General features: G+C 38.1%; 1 protein-coding gene across 4 annotated transcripts in view; it reads left to right on the top strand.

Annotated features, from left to right (window-relative positions):
* The first annotated feature begins 41 nt into the window (after positions 1-41).
* Positions 42-19,835, top strand: part of NCOA1 (nuclear receptor coactivator 1) — a 241,787-nt gene continuing 221,993 nt past the window's right edge. For 3 of the 4 annotated variants that reach the window (XM_034659815.1, XM_034659816.1, XM_034659817.1), the window contains exon 1: positions 43-244. The gene's annotated coding sequence lies outside the window, so the exon portion shown is untranslated. Of the gene's footprint in view, positions 245-19,835 lie in introns of all 4 variants that reach the window. The other variant, XM_034659818.1, reaches the window with a different exon arrangement.

Here is a 19,835-nt window from a genome sequence, read left to right as displayed (position 1 = left end):
CCCAGCCCGCCGGCGCTCCCCGCCGCCGCCGCCGCCGAGAGGGGGAGCCGGAAGTCGGCGCGGGCGCCCCTCGGCCCCGGCGCGCGCGGTGACCTTGGCAAGCCGGGCAACCTCTCCGAGTCTCGCTTGCCCGGACTGCGAAATGGGGATGACCATGGCGTGCCTTTCCGCAAGCGCAGCCTTCGACGGCGCTTCTGTTTACCCCGGCGCACTTGCTTTCTCCTCCCGGCGAGGGATTTCGGAGGTAGAAAGGGGATGGATAAATGAGATTTTGCTGTAGGGCTAGGGTTTGGTCCCCTTCCTAGGAGTCTGCTGAAAGGGCCAAGGAGGGGGAGCCGACGTGTTAACTGGACGATCGGTAGGTGGGACTGGTTAATGGTCAGCGGCAGAACTCGAGACGCCCTTTGGTCTCTCGGAAGAGAAACGGAGAAACCGGACACCAGGGTCCCCAGTTCTTACTACCCAGCTGTGGGTTTTGTTTTGTTTTGTTCGTTTTGCTGCTTTTTAAACCAGTCACCCCCATGGTCTAGACACCGACAATGTCAGAGGGAGACGGGAAGGTTGACAGTAAAGCCTGTGTGTGTGACAAGGACAGTCCACGGTGCTGTGGCTGCAGAGTTTGTTGGGGAGGAAAACTTTAAGCTGGAGGATGTTTTAGCCTTTCCTGCTTGGCTCTCCTCGTTCACTGTGAGACGTTGAAGAGGCAGGTGTCCTTGTGGAGAAGGTGACATTTTTTTTTTTCTTTTGAGAGGGCGAATTTTTAACGTCGAGTATGGTGATGGTGAATGAAGGGTTCTTGAGTGAATTGCAGTCCCAGCACCCTCTGTTGATGCCAAGAGTAATCTGTGTGGCGATGATTTGTGAGGGCTGAGGCTTACACTTCAGTGATTAAGAAATCTTCAAGTGTCTGTGTAAAACATCGCCGTGGTGGAGCTTGCTGTACTGCTGAAGGGGTGGATATCAGGGGTTAAATTTGTTTGAGGTTTGTCTCTTCTGGAATTGGTTGGAGGTTAGGCTCAAAAAAAAAAAAAAAAAAAAAAAAAAAGTTGGCCAAAGGGGCCTCTCAGCTTGTTTCACAGAAGCTATGATGTAGTAGGAAGGGGGGGGTCAGATTTCTTCATGTTGAGAATAATGTGAAAAGAAAGTATTTGCTTGGGTCTTTTGGCTCTTGAACTAGAAATAGTTTTGGGTGAAAGGTAGCAGCGGGGTTTGATTCAGCTTAATAAATGGTCATTCCTTGAACTATTTGTCATAAACGAGGTACAATTTGGATGTGTTTCTATTTTATCTCCTGTACTTTGTGGAAAGGTCTAATTTGGTTTTGTGAACTAGCATCTGAAATGTTTTCCCTCCATTTCTTATTCAGACTTCATGCTTTGGGAACAGTGGATCAAAAAGGGGGCCTGAATAGGGAAATGCATGGTTTGGAGAGAAAATGGAGGGTGTTGCTTGTAAGAACAGGTGTTTGGTTTGATTTTTGTAGACATGTTGCACTGCTTATTTATTACGTTTATTTAACTCACAAGGAAGTCTGAGTTACAAGGTGCAAAACTTGAATTTGACATAGTTTGTAGTTAACCTCTTCCTCATTTCTTTCTGAGAAAATCTGTAGGATTGTGTCTATTAAATTGCTTTTTGTGTGGTTTAAGTCAAGGGAGTATTTTAGATCTGCATTTTTGGGTAAGTGGTTTTATTGAAAAAAAGTGCTTGATGGAACTAATGGTGATTGTTCCACTTAAACTGGGATTATATAGACAATGCATTTTCCTCCCTCTTTCTGCCAACATTTGTTTTTCTTTCTCCCTCAATTCTAGGGTTTCATTTCTAGAAATCTGGGCTGGAAACAGAAGCAGCAGTTTGTATAATCCCAAGAATTTGCTTATGCCAGGAAGCTGTAAGGGTAGCATGAAGTGGGTGTGATATAAAGATACTGCTACTACTTAAGACATTTAACTGTTGAGGGAGTCTAGGGTCAAATTTAATTTTTGTTGAATATCCTGTTTTGTGTGTATGTGTTAATCTTTTGGTGGGCAGAGGTTTGGGTTGCTATGGTGCTGACTGGTATATATTGTGAAAGCGCTGGCAACATTTCATGCTTTTACTCTATAGAGAAGGGTGGTAAACAAGCCTAAATAATTTAAAGATGTTCTCAGGATGGAATGTTCTCTGCATGTACTCTTGATCCTGCTAATCCAATGACTGTTCTTCACCAGGACTAAATACTGAGTAAGTGATGAGGGTGGTGTAGAGGTGCTGAAAGGTGGTGTGTGGGAGAGAGGATATTGGACATTCCCTGAAAATCTTTTCTCTGTTGGATTATAGATCACAATGTGATTTCTAATTGTTTTTCAAAGACTTTTAGCCTTCCCTTCTTTGTTGTCATCAATTTTATATACCTTCTCTTAGAGAGATACTACCTCTGTTCCTTACTTGAGTTTCTCTCTCTTTTTTTTTTTTTTGCCTCATCCTCCAAGGGCTCCGCGTTGTTTGATTGTTATGTGGCATATCCTTTGGAGTTGGCCTTAAACCCTATGGCCTAACATAGCTTTCCTTTTAGGGCAAATACGGGAGGTCAATATAAGCACACACTACCCGTAAGTCTTGGGGCACGGGAGGAGAGCCCTACGATGCTCATTATTATCTTGGTAGTGGTTTTTGCCTTCAAATAGGATAATCACAAGAATTCTCAGTGGGCCATCAACCGCTTTCGTGGCAGAGGTCCAAAACCACGTGGCGGGCTCCTTCTTACCTTACCTGAAAATATCAGGTACAGATGGGAGTGTGGGAGTGGGTGAAAATTCAGGCCATCCAGGAGTCGAATCGGGTCTGGGCTTCAGAGCCGCACAAAATTCTTCTCACGGTGTACAACTTTCCTACCCTCTGGGACAGACTAGACTATAGGAAAGGACTTCTTTGTTTTTTCTTTCCTTGGTTAATCACTAGTTTAGCCTTTGGTCATTCGTCACTGGGAATGGGCCCTGTGGCCTCTGATCTCTTTTCTTACCATTCGAGATGAGGTCTAGTCATTCCAAGCCTTTCCTTCTTCTCCCTTCTTTATATTTTACCTAGACTTTGTACCTTTCTCTCAACTTATGGGGTTAGAGGTCATAAAGTGGCCTAGTGGCAACTGGGTACTATACTTGGTTGCTTAAAGAGGTGCAGGAATATTTCTGTAGTTCTGGACAATGTTTTATGGGCATACAGTACTTGGATTATAGATATTTGGAATATAGAAAAATGGTTATTTTATTTTATTTTTTTATTTTTTATTTTTTTAAAAGATTTTATTTATTTATTTGATAGAGATAGAGACAGCCAGCGAGAGAGGGAACACAAGCAGGGGGAGTGGGAGAGGAAGAAGCAGGCTCATAGTGGAGGCGCCTGATGTGGGGCTTGATCCCACAACGCCAGGATCACGCCCTGAGCCGAAGGCAGATGCTTAACCGCTGTGCCACCCAGGCGCCCCAGAAAAATGGTTATTTTATATTTCCGCAGGATATGTGGTTGAAGAAGAGAAATTATTACAAAACACTGACATCAACATATAAATCCAATTTGGAGGTGCAAGTAGAGTGGGTTGTTGTATCCATGCTTCCTCCCCCATACCCCCATCTGCACCACAGTATTTTTGAGGCTCCTTGAAGTGACAGGCTTTTAGAAAAGCTTAGTATAGTTATCATATTTTGAAGATAAATAGCTTGTGCCAAAACAGAAGCTATAGTGACTTGAGTTTTGTAGGACTTGAAATTAATCACCCTCCAGTCACCTTCATCTTACATGTATTTTGATCTAATCTCTCCCCGTGGATGTTTTAGAGTGGAGTGCTGGGAAGTTTAGCTTTACTGAGACATCCTGGACCCGACCATTGGGAACAGACAGATGAGACTGATAGCAGTGGGTGCGGGCATAGAGGCAAAATACACCTATAAACAGGACCAGAATTCTAATAACAGTGCAGTGTCCACTGTTTACAGAGTGATACTTTAACTTTGCTCTTCTAGCTTATACTTTTGAGGCAAGTTGTAGGTTTCTTTTGGAAATGGAGGTTTGACTTCAGAAAGGGATGATGTCCTGGCTCTTCCAGATACTTAGTAGATGGAACCTTGGGCTAGTTACGTAACCACACTAAACCCCAGGTTTTCATGTGTAAAATCGGAATAGTGTACTTACTCTCATATTGTTATGATCTTTAAATTATTAAATAACAAAATAGGTCTAGCATAATGATTGGCACAAAGTAAGATTTTAATAATGTTTTCTTACACTAACATAACTTAAACGCATCGCTATCTAATTCATCACCAAATTCTGTTCTTTTCTCTGCAAATTGGATTTCCCCCTTTATTTTTGGTTCTTCAATCTGGTTCCACTGTCATTTTGCACATGGAGTGAAGAGAGTCACATGACTCTGGGGGCTTGACTTTCTTTATCATTAAATCAGCATATTGGACTGATTCCACATTTTTTCCTTGTGCTAAATTCTGTGACTTGTAGGTTTATAGCTGTTTGCCTGCATGCATTTGCCTAATTCATCCTACACAGAAATACTTTAAAAATTCCTTTCCAAAATGGTTTTTCGTGTTATTGTTTGTAGCGGAGACTTTCTGTGGACAAATTTATCAAATGTAAATAATTTAAACAGTTCTTGTATTTCTCATTCCAGAATATTTGCTGCAGATGGCGTGTGCAGAAATGCTTTGTAAACTGTAAAGTGCTACACAAGTGAAGAAAGTGTTATAATCACCTGTAGATATCTTGCTCTGATTTTATGTGTTTCATTTTCTTTATTTAAATTGTTTCCTTTTCCATTATCTCTTGACCTTCCAAAACAGGGTCAAAGTCAGTATGTACTCTAGAAAGCGGGATTTTTTAATCACTCCGTTAGCATCAATTGCTCAGTTTTTTCAATTTAATAAATTTCTTATTTCTTTTTTCTTTTTCTTTCTTTTGGAAAGAAATCCTTTTTTTAAAATTGTACATTGAATTGTTTTTCCTAATTAGGTTGGAACAGTCCTTGAGATGGCATGAGCTACGTCATTTAAAAAAAATTCATTAAAAACTTTTTTTTATTTAAGTTCAGTTGAGTTAACATATACTGTATTATTAGTTTCAGGGATAGAATTTAGTGATTCATCAGTTGCATATTACACCCAGTGCTCATTACATCAAGTGCTCTCCTTAATGCCCATCACCCAATTACAACCACACCATTTAGAGTAAAGGGGCCTTAACGGTAATTTAGCACAACCTCCTTAATATTACAGACGAGAAGACTAAGGCCTGGCAAATATAGTAATTTTCATGGGTCATGTATTTAGTGGCGTTACTTAGGCAAGAATCCAGGTATTTGGCTTCCAGGCTTCCTTATGAGAGGTTTTGTTTTGTTTTAGTATTTGAAAGTTATTACGAAGATTTTAAATTTTAAGAATTTTAGTTAAGCTTTTAAGTAATGTGTAAGCGAGGAGGAAAGGAGTATTTTTTATTTTTTGGCCAAAAATTTGTCAAATATTGCAATAAAGTATTAATCAGGAATTACTTAAGGCTGCTCTCTCAAAAACTACAAAAGTGCCTGGAGAGAAATGTCTGCTTTTCTTGTACGGCCCTTATTCATAGTCAGCAAATATTTGTTGAGTGCTGTCTCCAAGACACACTGTACTCAGATACTGTGCTTGTTCTCCATGTTACATTTTATAAATGAGGAAACAAGGCTCAGGGTGGTTAAGTGGTTGGTCTAAGATTGCACAGCTTGTAGGTATTAGGGATGACATTTGAGTCCAGGGTCTTCTGAGCTGAAATCACAGGCATCCCTTTTATTTTATTTAATTTTATTAAAAAATATTTATTTGTTTACAGCGCTTGCAGGGGTTGGGGGGGAAGAAGGGCAGAGGGAGAGAGACTCTGAAGCCGACTTGGAGGGGCTTGATCTCACCATCCCAAGACCACGACCTGAGCTGAAATCAAGAGTCTGAGGCTTAACCAACTGTGCCAGTCAGGTGTCCCTTCACAGGCATACCTTTAAATTGGCTTTTCTCCATGCGTGTTTGCCACAGTTGGCCACATTGTAGCCCTCCTTTCCTTTTTGGGCTTTCTCTGTTCTTTACCTTTGCAGTGGAGACTCCTGCAATCTCCTTGCTCTCTGATGACTCGGGAGCCCATATATACCAGTTACTTAATGATAGTGTCACTTTAAGATTTTCGTGCTGTTTCTGATCTCACCTTTGTACTTTAGTAATGTTGATTCTTTGGTGCTTCTGTCCAGGTAAGCTTATCTTTGAATGGTTGGTTTTGGATTCTTAGCAATAAAATTGTGCCTCTCAGGTTTCGTTAGCATTTAAATAGCTAAAGCTCAGGTGTTTTGTTTTTTTTTTTTCCCCTCCCCATCTAGAATAAATTGCTTGGTCATTCTCTGTGTTTCCACTTGTACTTTTTTTTTTTTTTTAATGTGGGCTCAACGCTGGGCATGGAGCCCAGTGTGGGGCTTGAACTCACGACCTGGAGATCAAGATCTGAGCTGAGATCAAGAGTTGGACACTTAACTGATTGAGCGCCACCCGGGAGCCCCTCCACTTGTACTTTGAATGGTTGATCACATTCTGATAGCTTTAATATATTACATCTTAAATTTTTAGTTTGCCTCTATGGTTAAAATATTTACATGCTTTTATCAACCATAGATTTGATTGTTTAATGGAAGATATTCTATGTGAGTGTATGTAAAGATATCACACTATATTTGACCAGATAGTTGAAGGATGAAATGTCCTTGCTTTTTGAAAGCACCTGTCTGTGTCATACTGGCTTTACTTTGGTGAGTTTGTTTGGAGGAAACTGGGGGGGAAAGTTGCTTGTTGTGCAGAGTCTCATACCTCCCTCTCCATTCCAGGTGGTACAGGAAGTCTGTAATTGAATTTCTAAGTAGCCACTCAATCATTCATTCAAGACAATGTTATATAAGTACCTACTTTGTTCAAGGTGCTGTGTTGTTAAAAGATAGGGAAGTTAAAAGATAAGATACAGATCCTGTTCTTCAGGAGATTATGACCTAAGAGAGGTGATAAGACGAACACACAAATACCTGTAATACTGATTGGATGTGATGAGTGCTATGAGAGAGGTCTGAAATAATACTTTGAGGATTCAGGAGAGGGAGCAATTATTCTCATTTGAGAGTGATCAGAGTAGGTTTCATGCAGGGCTTGGGGTTCTGACCAGAACATTGAAGGCAGGCGATGATTTGTATATGAGTGGGGGTGAGGAGAGCAGTATATTAAGGAAGATTAAATAGCAAAGATGAAAGGACAGAAAAGCTTGGGATTATTTAGGAGTAACGAAAGGGGAAAGTGCAAGGAGGAGGGTGGCACCAGCTGAAGTAGGAGGAGGGAACCAGACGCTGTAGGTGCAGTAGCAAGACATTGCAGGATTTTAATGGAGGGAGGTGGTGGGGAACAGTGAAGTATGCAGATCTGGATGAGATCTATGAGAAATGTCAGTTTTCCAAATTTACATAGATTTTTTTTGGCAGGTTTTACACCCCAAATTTTATATTTTCATAGTTTTTGAAATGATTCCATATGTAAGGCTTACCACACTAGGAACTTATTCACTCATTTTTATGTATATTTGAGAACAGATTATGTGGTGGTTTTTTTTTTTTTTTGATAGAAGTTAGTACAAAATCTTTTTCACTGGCTTATACTTTTTATTTTTTTTTAAAGCAGTAGCTGTTTTTTTTTTAAACAGCGTATTATCATTTGGCATTTATGCAGCGGACTTGTTTTTAAAGTATAAAAATGTCATCTCCTTGTATAAATATAAGTGTATTTCTCTGTATAAGTGAGGTTGGTCATGTAAGTTGAAAGTCCCTGGCTCTCAATATAGTTCATGATTTATTTTACTGATTTATTTATGCCCTGCCATGTTCCAAAAAGGATTTAAGGCAGGATATGTCATGAAGAGTCTTGGACCTTGTTCTAGCCCTGTCTATTATTTGACTGAACTGCTAGCCAACATTACACTGAGGGAACAGTGTTGAAGACAACTGGTGTCACAGAATGTGCTGCAGTTGTGTCTTTTGCCAAACTGGTAGTAATTCAGAGATGGAGACAATATAATAGAGTACCTTTAAAGATAACTCCTTCAAGCTTTGCTAGCATGCGAGGGAAATTGGTTGGAGGATACCGATAGAGCGCTTTGACAACCTTGAGAACCCAGGCATAGTTAGAACCATGGTGTCTACAGTACAGTTTACATAAAATTGTCTGGGAAATGGGGGAAATAGTAGGGGTCTGTAAGGAAGTTTTTTTTCAGTCTCTTGTGATGTTTTACAGTTTATAGGGTCCTAGGTAACTGGATTTTCAAATTTGTTGGATAGTAGACTCTCAGCATACTTTGTATTGCAGGAGAGAGTCACTGTGCAGATCTGTATTTCATAGAGGTTAACTGGTCATCTTAAGGCAAAGGTCTTAAGAATTGTCTAACTTAAAGGTGACTTACTCATTTTTCTTTCACAAAAACAGATGTTCCAAATTTGCTGACATTTTCTGTGACAAGTGGCTGTGAGTAATATGCTGCCTAGCAGATATTTATGAAAAATAAACATACTTACTTTATCTGCCCCTTTGGGATGATGGTAGGTTCTTAACAGTGACTCAAAAAGTAACTACCTTTCAGAACAAAATAAAATTCAGTGTTATAGATGAGGTTATTAGAAATGAATATTTGGAACTGTTTCCATCATTATTGGGTTTAATTGCTGAAAATGATGTGTGTAACTTTAAGAATGCTTTTATACATACATTTGAACTTGGAAACAAAATTTTCTAACCTGTATAAAAGCCTTGTAAAATTAGGTGTTTTAGTGATTTTGAGCCTATCTGCTGAAAGTATAAAAAAGCAATACCATTTGATATATTAGGAAGAACAACTGGCTGTCATCAGAAAATATGGAAATGCACTAGCTGAATTTAGCAAAAACCTTTGCATAAATGGTCAGTGGGATTGAAAATTGAATATCATATTTGTTTTATACAGTGCAGCAAGTGATGCCATTCTTTCATTTGGTTTTACCCATCTTTGTGAAATATATATTTTTTGGCTATAACCATTAAAACCAAATAAAATAGTTATTTATTATAAAAATGAACTGAAATGTAGAACCAGACCTCAAGTTGCCATATTACAAAATATGAAAGCAGAATTTAAAAATAATACCGTGTTCAATCACATTACTCTCACCAAAAATAGTGGTATTAATAATAGTGTTTAGTAGGAATAGCACAAAACTGTGTCATCAATAAGTAAAATAAATGCTTTAGAATTGTTTATTTTATTATAAGAAATGTCATTCTGTTAAATTTCTATTTTTGTGTGTGCTTTACAAGGTACATAATTTATTGGTCTGGTGTGCACTGTATATAAATTATACATACATACATATATGGCTCCCTATTCAAAAACTTTTGAACTGTGGGGTATATAATAAGAAATGGTTATCAGTATTTTCTAGCAAGTGTTGTAATTCAAAGACTTCAGAGTCTCTAGATAGGATTTAGAGGGTCTGTGAATATTCTGAATTACATGCAAAATTTTATGAGTGTGTGCATTTCTGTGGGGAGAGGGTCTATAGCTTTTACCAGATTCCCAAAAGGGTTCAAGACCTCCCCAAAGGTTAAGAACCTCCGTTGTTAAGGACTGGGACCTCAATAACTCCATTCATCCACTCTTACCCTCTTGCCAAGTTTAATGGATATATCTGATGTCATTACTGAAGCCCGCAGTATGACTGGATTTGCAGTCTATTTTTCCATTTTGCAATAGATGTGATTACACTGCCTTTGGCCTTTACAGATGTTTGAATTCTGTTTGTTGCACAACTACCTGGTCTTCATCACTTGGCTGCTCTTATATATCGTTTCCCACCTCTGTCCCCCTAAACCCCAATAAAAAAGAGTGGACCTTTTGTAGGAGTGTGGAGATGGGAATTGCATATATGTATGGCAGAGCCCAGTATCAGTTCAAGTGTAGGGAGACCATGCTGGGTAGGCTGGAATTCACAGTTGCTGTGCTTTTAAACTCTTTCTTTCTAGCATTTGAATCTCAGCTTTCTAGAGTCCTTAGGGTCTGATTTGACATATGCTAGAAACACTTTCCAAGTTTGATCAGCTGCTTAGATCTGTTCCTTTTTCTCCTCACTGTTGTCGTTCTGATTTAGGCCTAATTATTGCGATGGTGTCCAAGGTAGGTCTCACTGCCCCCAGTGAGTTCCTTTTTAAGTCTATCTTAAATTTTGTTTTGGGGTGATCATCCTAATTTTTATTTTCATTGTGTTATTTGCTTAAAAACCTTCCAAGGGTCTTCATTACTGTCAAGATAAAATTGTTACTTAGCCTGGCATTTAAAGCTTTCCAGTGTCTGGCACCAGCCTGCATTTCTGGTCTCATTTCCCACTATTCTCCCCTAGTAAGCTGTTTGAAATAAATTGTCAGTTTACTGTCCCTTGAACATCCCTGTGGCTTCTCTGTTTCTACTGCTTTATGTAGTCTTTTCCCTGGAATGTTCTCTCTTACCCTACTCTGTGCCTCTTGAAATTGTACCTATCCTTTAAAGCTCAGCTGAGATTCCACCTTGGCTTGTGAATTGTTCAGAATATGAAATTTGAAAGTAATCTCTTCCTTCTACGAACTCTCTTAATATTTATTCTCCTTATTATCCATTTGATACTTTACTGCCTTGTACTATGTGGAATTTTTTGTTTTCATGTGTCCTGTCTCCCAAATTAGGGTATGAGAATGACAAAAGGGAATTATACTTTATATTTTGTCCTTTGTAATGTTCACACACATAGATGGTAAAGCACTTGATAAATCACAGTGATTAAATCATAATGCTACTTATTAATGTACTTAGGGAAACAGACTTTTTTTTTTTTTTTTTTTTTTAACGTGTGCCTGGATTACTTTGTACGTACTATCCAGGGATTCTCTTTACTGGTTTCAGGGTATTTGGGAAATTGAATTGGATATCAGATATTGCCTGGAGAGCATGTAGTCCTACAGCCTAAGAAGGTGGCTGTCATGGGCTGTGATCAAAAGTCTAGGGAAGCCTGGTGAGTCTTTGTTCTTCAGTGTAGAGTTCTACCTGCCATGGGTAATAGAAAAACTCGTGTTCCTTTCTCTCTCTCCTTTGCCATGCTGGAGACACAAATTTCTAATGTCTTGGGGATTCGTATACTTCTGTTTTAATTTCTCAGCCCATTCTTCTCAATAAAAACTATATTTTTATTGAATACTTATTGTTTGTATGGTGCTGTAGGGAGCCAGGAAGTTACTGTATCTTACGGTTTCTGCCCTTATAATCTCCATAAGGGAATCTCATTTGCTTTAAATCATACATGAGTTAAAAAATCATAGAAAGGATGTCATATGGGTATATATAACTATCTAGTTACTTGCTAACTGAAATATGTGGAAACTCCTGTGGCACTTACTATTTTTAGCAATCACTTGAAATTTATTTATTATCATGTATACTTATTTCTGTTTTTACATGTGTCCTGTTGCCGCAACCACATTGTAAATTATAGGGGGTAGAGCATTTATTGTACTAGTTCTATGTCAGTACCATAGTGCTTTTATAGTTCTTTACCTGTAATATATATACCTAGTGTGTTAATGATAATGCTAGGAGGCTGGCATAGGCTGGGTAGGCTTCTTGGAGGAAGTGGAATTTGAATTAGATTTGTGGGATCTGGAATATTAACTTTCAGCATAGTTTCCTGGAACAGGAAAAAAGGGTTCTGTAGTTAAAATAATAAAGTATGTTTGGTGCACTATCTGGAACATGGAACCTCTTTGGTTACTTTGCCTTTGGCCCTGAAGAGATCCTCATCACTTCCTCTTATGTAATCCATTGGTCGGTAGTAGTCGCAGAGCAACTACTTAAGGGGCTAGGAAATGTGGGCAAGAAATACTTGGTGAGCAATAAATGTCTTACCATAGTAGAATTGGCTTTCTTTAGAGAGGTGATTGAATACCAGAATTGGTAGGCTTTTCTTGAGTCATCGAAGTAAAGAGGAATTGTTTTATGTGTCAGTCTAACTGGGATTTTTATTTTTATTTGTAAAAAGAACTTGTTCAACAGTAGGCCTTGGGACAGTTAAAGGAGAAATTTTAATGATGTCTCTACTTTAGGGGTAGGTAATATACATTGTTTTAGTTTAGATGGTTTGCTGCCTTCTTTAGACTATCTATTTGAAACAGGTAGAAAGTGATTATTTGGTTTCAGTAAGACTGATCCTGAGCGTTTCTACATATACTGTTTGGCTGATGACATTGTAGGGTGGGAAAAGTAAGAGAGGGCTTTCTGACACTATTGGAGACCTTTTGCTTGTCCGAGGATTTCATAATATTTCTGCTTAAAGTCCCTGGAGGTCTTTTCCCTCCCTCTTATCAACATAATGTAATTAAGTAATTAAAATCTGTTTTCTCTGTTTTTCGTTTGTCTTTTAATGCTTGGTTCAATAAGGACTATTGGGTGGTGGTGAAAATGTTGGCCAAGTATGCAGGACTAGGAAGCCCAGTTTCTTATTTATACGTGAGGCTTATTTTCCTCCTAGTTTTATTCTTAAAGTCATCAACCCTGAACTTTTTATACCTTCGGCTTTCTTTATGACTGCATTCCAGTAGCATTCTCTTTTAAATGAAAAATAAGCCATATATGTAAATCATGACTATATTCTAATAACAAATTCAAAGAAATGGAAGTATATAGAGTTAACAGGTGAAAGTCTCTATAGTGAATTATATGGCAGCTGTTAATTTAGCACCCCTCCCCTGCCATTTCAGGTCACAGTATCTTTCCTGGTGGCCAAGGGATGGACATGTGACGTAGGCTGGAGAGATGTATGTATGGATGTATGGATGTATTTATTTATATTTACTTTATTTTTTAAAAATAGGGTCCACACTCAACATGAGGCTTGAACTCACAACCCTCAGATCAAGAGTCATATGCTCTATTGACTGAGCCAGCCAGGCGCCCTGTCATAGTTTCTTTGGACACAGTGATTGTTGCAAAATAGCTATCTGACCAATACAGGTTCAGAGCCTTTCCCTGAGATTGAAAAACAGATGTTGGACAAAGGACAGGCTTATTCCATTGGAGTTGCTAAACTGAGATAGAGTGTGCCTGGCCACATGAAGGAAGCCTGTCTGTTACAGGAAAGAATGAGGCCAACATATAGGGTGAAGCGGAGCTGACTGAGACAGAGTGTCTCTCTCACGCTCAGAAATGCACAATCACACACATTTTCACATGCTTGCATGCGTGAGTGTGGGGAGTCATTGGAGCCTCTGGATCCACTTGAACCTTAAATTAGATCCATCCTATATTTTCCAGTTAAATGAGCTAATCAGTTGCCTGACTTGCTTGTGCTAGTTTGAATCAGGTTTTTGTCTCTTGGAGCTGAAAGTTCTGACTAATTCAGACCCCTTTTGGCATCTATCCTTCCTTTCTTCCCTATCCTCCCCACCCCGCCATAGGATCATATTTCTTGAATTGTTATAGACTTTCTAAACTTAATGTCATGGGAATTGTTTTGTGTCAGAATATGAAGGAGCCATTTTATCGTTGCATAAAATGCTGCATAGCATTACATTAGGTGTATATTCTGTAATTTAGCTGTCTTTTTCTCCCTTTTGATGGACATTTAGATACAGAGTTTTTTGCTGTTGTAAGTTATGTTTTGGTAGACATCCTAGTTTGTGCTTTTATGCATGTATGAGAACATACTTATGGAATTAATGGTTATGCACATTTAAAAAGTTCATGTCCTTTCAAAATGTTACCCCAAAAACTCTTATCAGTTTACTCTTCTACCAACAGTATATGATAGTTGCTGCTTTCCCCCATCTTTATCAACTCTGGATATTATCAGTCCTTTGTATTTGGGCCCTATTTGATGGGTGAAAATGGTATAATAGCATTGTTGTGATTTGCAGTTCCTTGACTATTGAAAAAGTTGTTCATCTTATCAGATGTTTACTGTATGTTGGATTTTTTTCCCCCTAAGGTTCTTTTATTCATACCGTTCACTTTCCTTTTGGGATGTTTGTCTTTTTTTTTTTTTTTTATTGCTTCCTAGTTATAATGTGCTTATGATGTAGTTGTATTTACATTAACTAGGAATGGCCTTGGTAAGCAGCTGACCTTGCTACCTAGTTATTTCAGAAAGAAAAATTTGAGATATCTATTACTCCAAAACTCACATCGTATGTATATTTTACAGATATCCCTGGACATTTAACTGGTTTATATCTAATAACTTTATATAACTGCCCAATTCATTTAGTTAGCTCAAGGATACATACCTTAATTGGATGGATGTTCCGTGAGTGCTCAATTGAGGTTAATTTTAAGGTTGAGATGAATGTTGGGAGACTTTGTTATGAGAATTTTCTAGTTCAGAATCACTGAGAGTACACTGAATGGTATAGAGCTTTCTGACTCAAATGACTGGTTTGTCCATTGGTGCAGAATCAGAACCACTTTCAGAGGAAAATTTTGGCCCTATAAGAAAATACTTTCTTAGCAGCCAACCCACCTCTCCATGGACGTAAGCTAGGTATCTTTAGCGGTTAGGCTCCTTAATTTTCATAAAAGGGTATTAACGTGACTCTGTACTTGAGTATGAAAGTATTTAGTCCCCCTGTAATTGGCAGTATAGAATAGCTTTGCTCTAGCGAGTATGTATCCACTTACTCTCCTGCCCAATTCTTATCAAAAACCTACCAGTCAGAAACAGCACTCTTCTCAGAATTGCTTAAACACATTCAATCCACTGCTCTAGAAACAGTTTTTATTTGGATCAAGCCAGAATACCAGAAAGCTAAGTATATAGATTGCGTTGTTTTAGACTGGGTTAGAATTACTTTACAGAATCGTTATTTGGTATAATGCAATCAACCTTTATTAAGGGTGATTAAAATGAACAGCTTTATAAAATTTAGTACTTCTCTTATTATACTCTTGTTATAGAATTCTTGTGAGCCTGCTATCTCCTTTATCTTAGTGCCCTTGTTGATGTTGTAACTCTGCTACTACTATTGCTATTAGCAGCTGTCTGAAAGATTAAGACTGAACACAAAATGAGCTAATAGCTGATGTGAATGCTCTTGCCCAAAAGGAGACACCATTCTGGTTGAGGGGTTATGTAATGGTTTGGAGCGTGGACTCTGGAGCCAGACTCCCTGGGCTGGAAGCCTGGCTCTGCTGCTTCCTAGTTGTGTGCTACTTAGCCTCTTGGTGCCTTAGTTTTCTCATCTGAGAAGTAGGGTAATAATTGCACCTACCTGTACAAGGTTGTTGTGAGAATTCTGTGAGTTTACAAGGGTTAGGAGTAGGGAGCTGGGGAATTGGATGAAGGTGGCCCAAGGTACAAACTTCCATTGCACTAGGGGTATAATGTACAACATGATGGCTATAGTTAACACTGCTATAAGATATATTTGAAAATAAGAGAATAGAGCCTAAGAGTTCTCATCACAAATTAAAGGAAAACATTTTTTTTCCTTTTTTCTGTATCTATACGACATGATGGATTTAACTGAACTTATTGTGGTCATCACTTCATAATATATATAAGTTAAATCATTATGTTGTATACCTTAAACTTAAACAGTGCTGTATGTCAGTTATATCTCAATAAAACTGGGGAAAAAACAGACCTAAAATAAATTTACAAAAAAAAAAAAAAAGAATAATTCTGTGAGTTTAAACATGTAAAATGCTTGGAACATGCCCAGCCCAGCACACATGCAGTGAAAAAGAGCTGCTGCTGTACCCCCGCCCCCATTTTTTTTTTATTATAGTAAGATACACATAACATAAAATTTACTACCTTCACCATTTTTAAGTATATAGTACAAGCTGCTATCATCACCATTATTGTTGTTTGAACCCATGTAGTAACTTTTTCCCTGGGCCTTGGTACCAGGAAAAGCTGCCTTTTCCCTGATCAGCTGGTCTGCTTGTATTACATAGTCATGACTCCTGTAGCGCATGGTATTTTTCTCCGTGAAAGGGAACTCAGTCAAATGGGCAGTCCTTCCCTTGCAACTTTATAGGACCTTGTGGCATATAGTTTGTGTGGCCAACTTATGCCTCACTTCATCTTACTTTCCTCCCTCATTTTCTCCTTGCCCCAATCTCATCACTTCCTTCTTTTTAATTCTAATGCTCTCTGTGAGCTGTCTCACATCTTTTTTAGAATACCATGGATATGAACAAGTAATCTGCATTACAGCAGGTGCCCATGTTGAAATTTCAGATTAATTTTCATTCAGTTTACCTTAACTGACTGCTTCTTGATGACACGGAGGTGCTGTAATTTTCATTAAGATACCTCAAATCTCATCATGGGATGGGTTACTTCTGGGAAGGTTCCTGTTGACAGCTAATCCTGTTGATGCTGTGGGTTTTCTTTTAAGCTTCAGTTACAAAAGTGTTCCTTCCTGACTTTTCCTGTTTGTTTTTTCCCTTGACCTTTGATCCAGCCATCTCTTGTAGATTGGGGGAGGGTTAGGGGAGGATCATTTAAAAAACCTATAAACTTGTAGTCTTTAAAAAATACTCTTCAGTTTAAGACTTTTATCATAGATATAACACAGAAAGAGTAAAAGCTGTATGTATTGTTTCTGCCTTTCTTTTAAAAACCAGAATGTTGATTTACTGATTTGCAAGGGGTAAAAAAGAAATGTCCCAAAGCCTTAAATATTCCTGAATATTTCTGGTTATGTCTCTAGTATATTCTCTCACCCTAGCAGATAATACATGGGACTGATGCTATGCCTTTTTTGGGGGGAGAATCAAAAAAGTTTTTTTGATATCAGGATTGACTGAAATGTCTTTTAAGTCATTTTTAAGTTTGTAGATTCCTTTTTTTTTCCCCCTTGAATTTATATGTTGAAGAACATGGGTGGTTTGTCCTATAGAATTTGTTACAATCTGGATTTCTCTTTAGTTTAACATATTTCTCTACCCTCTGTGTATCCTATAAATTGGTAGTTTGACATAGAAGCTTGATTAAGACTTAATTTTGTGTGTGGGAGTCAAGACAACTTTATAGATAGTATTTTGAGACACATATAAGGTTTGATTGCCTTTTGGTGACGTTAGCAGCTGTTGGTATTGATACTGGTTTTTGATTCTTAAAATCCTAACATGATCACCTTGGTGTCTAGATGAGAAAAGGGAGGTGTTGCCTGCAAATGGAAGAGTCTATGCTATACAGTAGGACTCCTGGTGACCATTTGAGAATGAAACTGTTTGGTGTGGAATCAAAGAAGACCTAAGTTTCAGCCTCGGCTCCTGTGTTTAGGAGCTATTTGATCTTGCCTAATTAACAGCAATAGTAGTAGCAGCTACCATTCCTTTAGTGTTTATTTTACACCAGGTTCTGTACTAAGCACTTTCTTTACGTTGTGCAATCTAATCCTCATAACTATGCTGTGAGGCAGGCGTTATCATCTTTATTTTGCAGTTCACATTGCTGAGTAGTGAAGCAGGGATTCAAGCCCTGCTTCACTCCAATCTTGTGCTCTTAATAGCTCTGTTCTTCCATGTCTGTAAAAGGGGGTATAAATAGAGCTGCCTTATCTATCTTGTGGGGTTAATGAGATATTGTGTGTGAAAGTGCCTTGAGAAATATTATAGATGTTAAAATGAGAAGTGTGCCGGTCTGGCAAAACACAGGAAAGGTGAAAGTGGAGGTCTTTGCCTTTGGCTAAGTGATAGTGAAAAGTGTGGACGGAAAGAATCCTCTGGTCACTTTCTAACTTCTGTTTCCATTACTACTGCTGTTGACATGTGGGAGAGTTTCCTTCTCTCGTTAAAATTGACAGCGATAGAGATTTTATGTGTGGTAAATGTCATATGTCAGAGGTCGCTTAAGAGTCTCTAGGTGAGTAGTGATGTCTTGGTTTTACTCCATGGGCCACATATATAGGCTACTACAGATATTTTTAACTGAGAGAGCAAGAATGTAGTTACAGTTCTTTTTCTACAAGGATAAATATTTATTAAAAGTAGGGAAAGTGTTAACTGAATTTGTAATGTAATGTTTCTTTAGCCAGATAGTAGGTATATCTGTTAAAATTATTTTCAATACCTTATTTGCATGTCTGAAATATTTTATAGTTAATAAAACTATTAATTAAAGTGCTAACCACAATATTTGCATGTGTAACAGGCAAGAGAAATGGGCGTGAAGTTAGTACCTTCAGGTCTAACCTTCAGCAATTTGTTATCCACGATGATCATTTGATGATAAGGAGTACATGGACAACTGTGTTGAGAAGAGATCCATTGTCAGTTCCAGCTCGAAGGCAGAGGATGTTGTGATTGATGACTGATGTCTGCCTGAGGCAGACGTGCAGAGTGTAGGAAAATGTGCTTTGTTTTTGCTAAAGGTTGGTAATGTGTTTATGAGAAAGCCCCGGGGCTTGACCTGGACACATGTTCTTGGTACTGTGCTTATTGCAGTTCTTCTGTTCCCAGTTATTTTGGGAATCATATTGTCATTCTGTATCTACTATGGTGAAATATTTAGGATTGGATTGTGATATTCCTAAGAAAGCTATTCATTCATTCATTCATTCATTCATGTCCCAGCATGGAGCGCAGTGTGGTGCTTGAACTCAAAACTCTGAAGTCAAGACCTGAACTGAGATCATGAGTCAGATTACTTAACTGACCGAGCCACCCAAGCGCCCCTTCCTATTTATTTTTATTTTTATTTTTTGAGATGTAATTCACATATCATAAAATTACCCTTTTAAAGTAGTTTTTAGTGCACTCATAAAGTTATGCAAGTATTGTCACTAATGTCAGACTATTTCATCACCCCCAAAAGAAATCCCATGAAACCATACAATATTTGATTTTTTGTGTCTCCCTTCTTTCACTTTCCATAATGTTTTCAGGGTTCATTCAGATTGTAGCATGTATCAGCTTTTCATTCCATTTTATGGCCAAAAAATAGTCTGTTGTATGGATAGACCACATTTTATTTATCTGTTCAATGGTTGATGGACATTTGAGTTATTTCTACTTTTTGACTGTTATGAATAATGCTACTATCAACTTTCATGTCCAAGTTTTTACATGGATGTGTGTTTTCCTTTCTTTTATTAATACACTTAGGAGTGGAATTACTGGGTCATATGGTAACTCTGTGTTTAACATTTTAAGGAATACAGACTGTTTTCCAAAGTGGCTGTACCATTTTACATTCCCACCAGCAGTGTATGAGGGTTCTGATTCCTTCATCTTCTTTCCAACACTTATTATTATAGACTCTTTGATTCTAGCTCTCCTATCAAGTATGAAGAGGAATTGTAATTTCCTTTGTCCTTTCCTAATGACTAAGATGTGGAACATCTTTTCATGTGCTTATTGGCCATTCATACATCTTTTTGAGAGAAATTTCTACTCAGATCTTTTGTCTGTTTTAAAGTTTGGTTACTTGCCTTTTTATTATTGGATATCAAGAGTTCTTTATATATTCTATCATCTCAAATATATGATTTGCAAATACACCCTCCCATCATGTGCATAGTGTTTTCACTTTCTTGATGATGTCCTCTGAGGCACAAACGTTTTCAATTTTGATGAGGTCCAGTTTATCTTTTTTTTTTCTTGTGTCTTTGGCATCATAACTAAGAAACTCTTGCCTAAACCAAGGTGATGAAAATTTATGCTTATTTTTTTCTTAGAGTTTTATAGTTTTAGCACTTAACATGCCTTTATACATTTTGAGTTAATTTTTCTGTATGGTATGA

The sequence above is a fragment of the Ailuropoda melanoleuca genome, chromosome 4 (genome assembly GCF_002007445.2).
Source record: "Ailuropoda melanoleuca isolate Jingjing chromosome 4, ASM200744v2, whole genome shotgun sequence".
Taxonomy (NCBI): Eukaryota; Metazoa; Chordata; class Mammalia; order Carnivora; family Ursidae; genus Ailuropoda; species Ailuropoda melanoleuca.
Note: the sequence above shows the minus strand (reverse complement) of the source record. Positions and strands in the feature narration are given on the sequence as shown.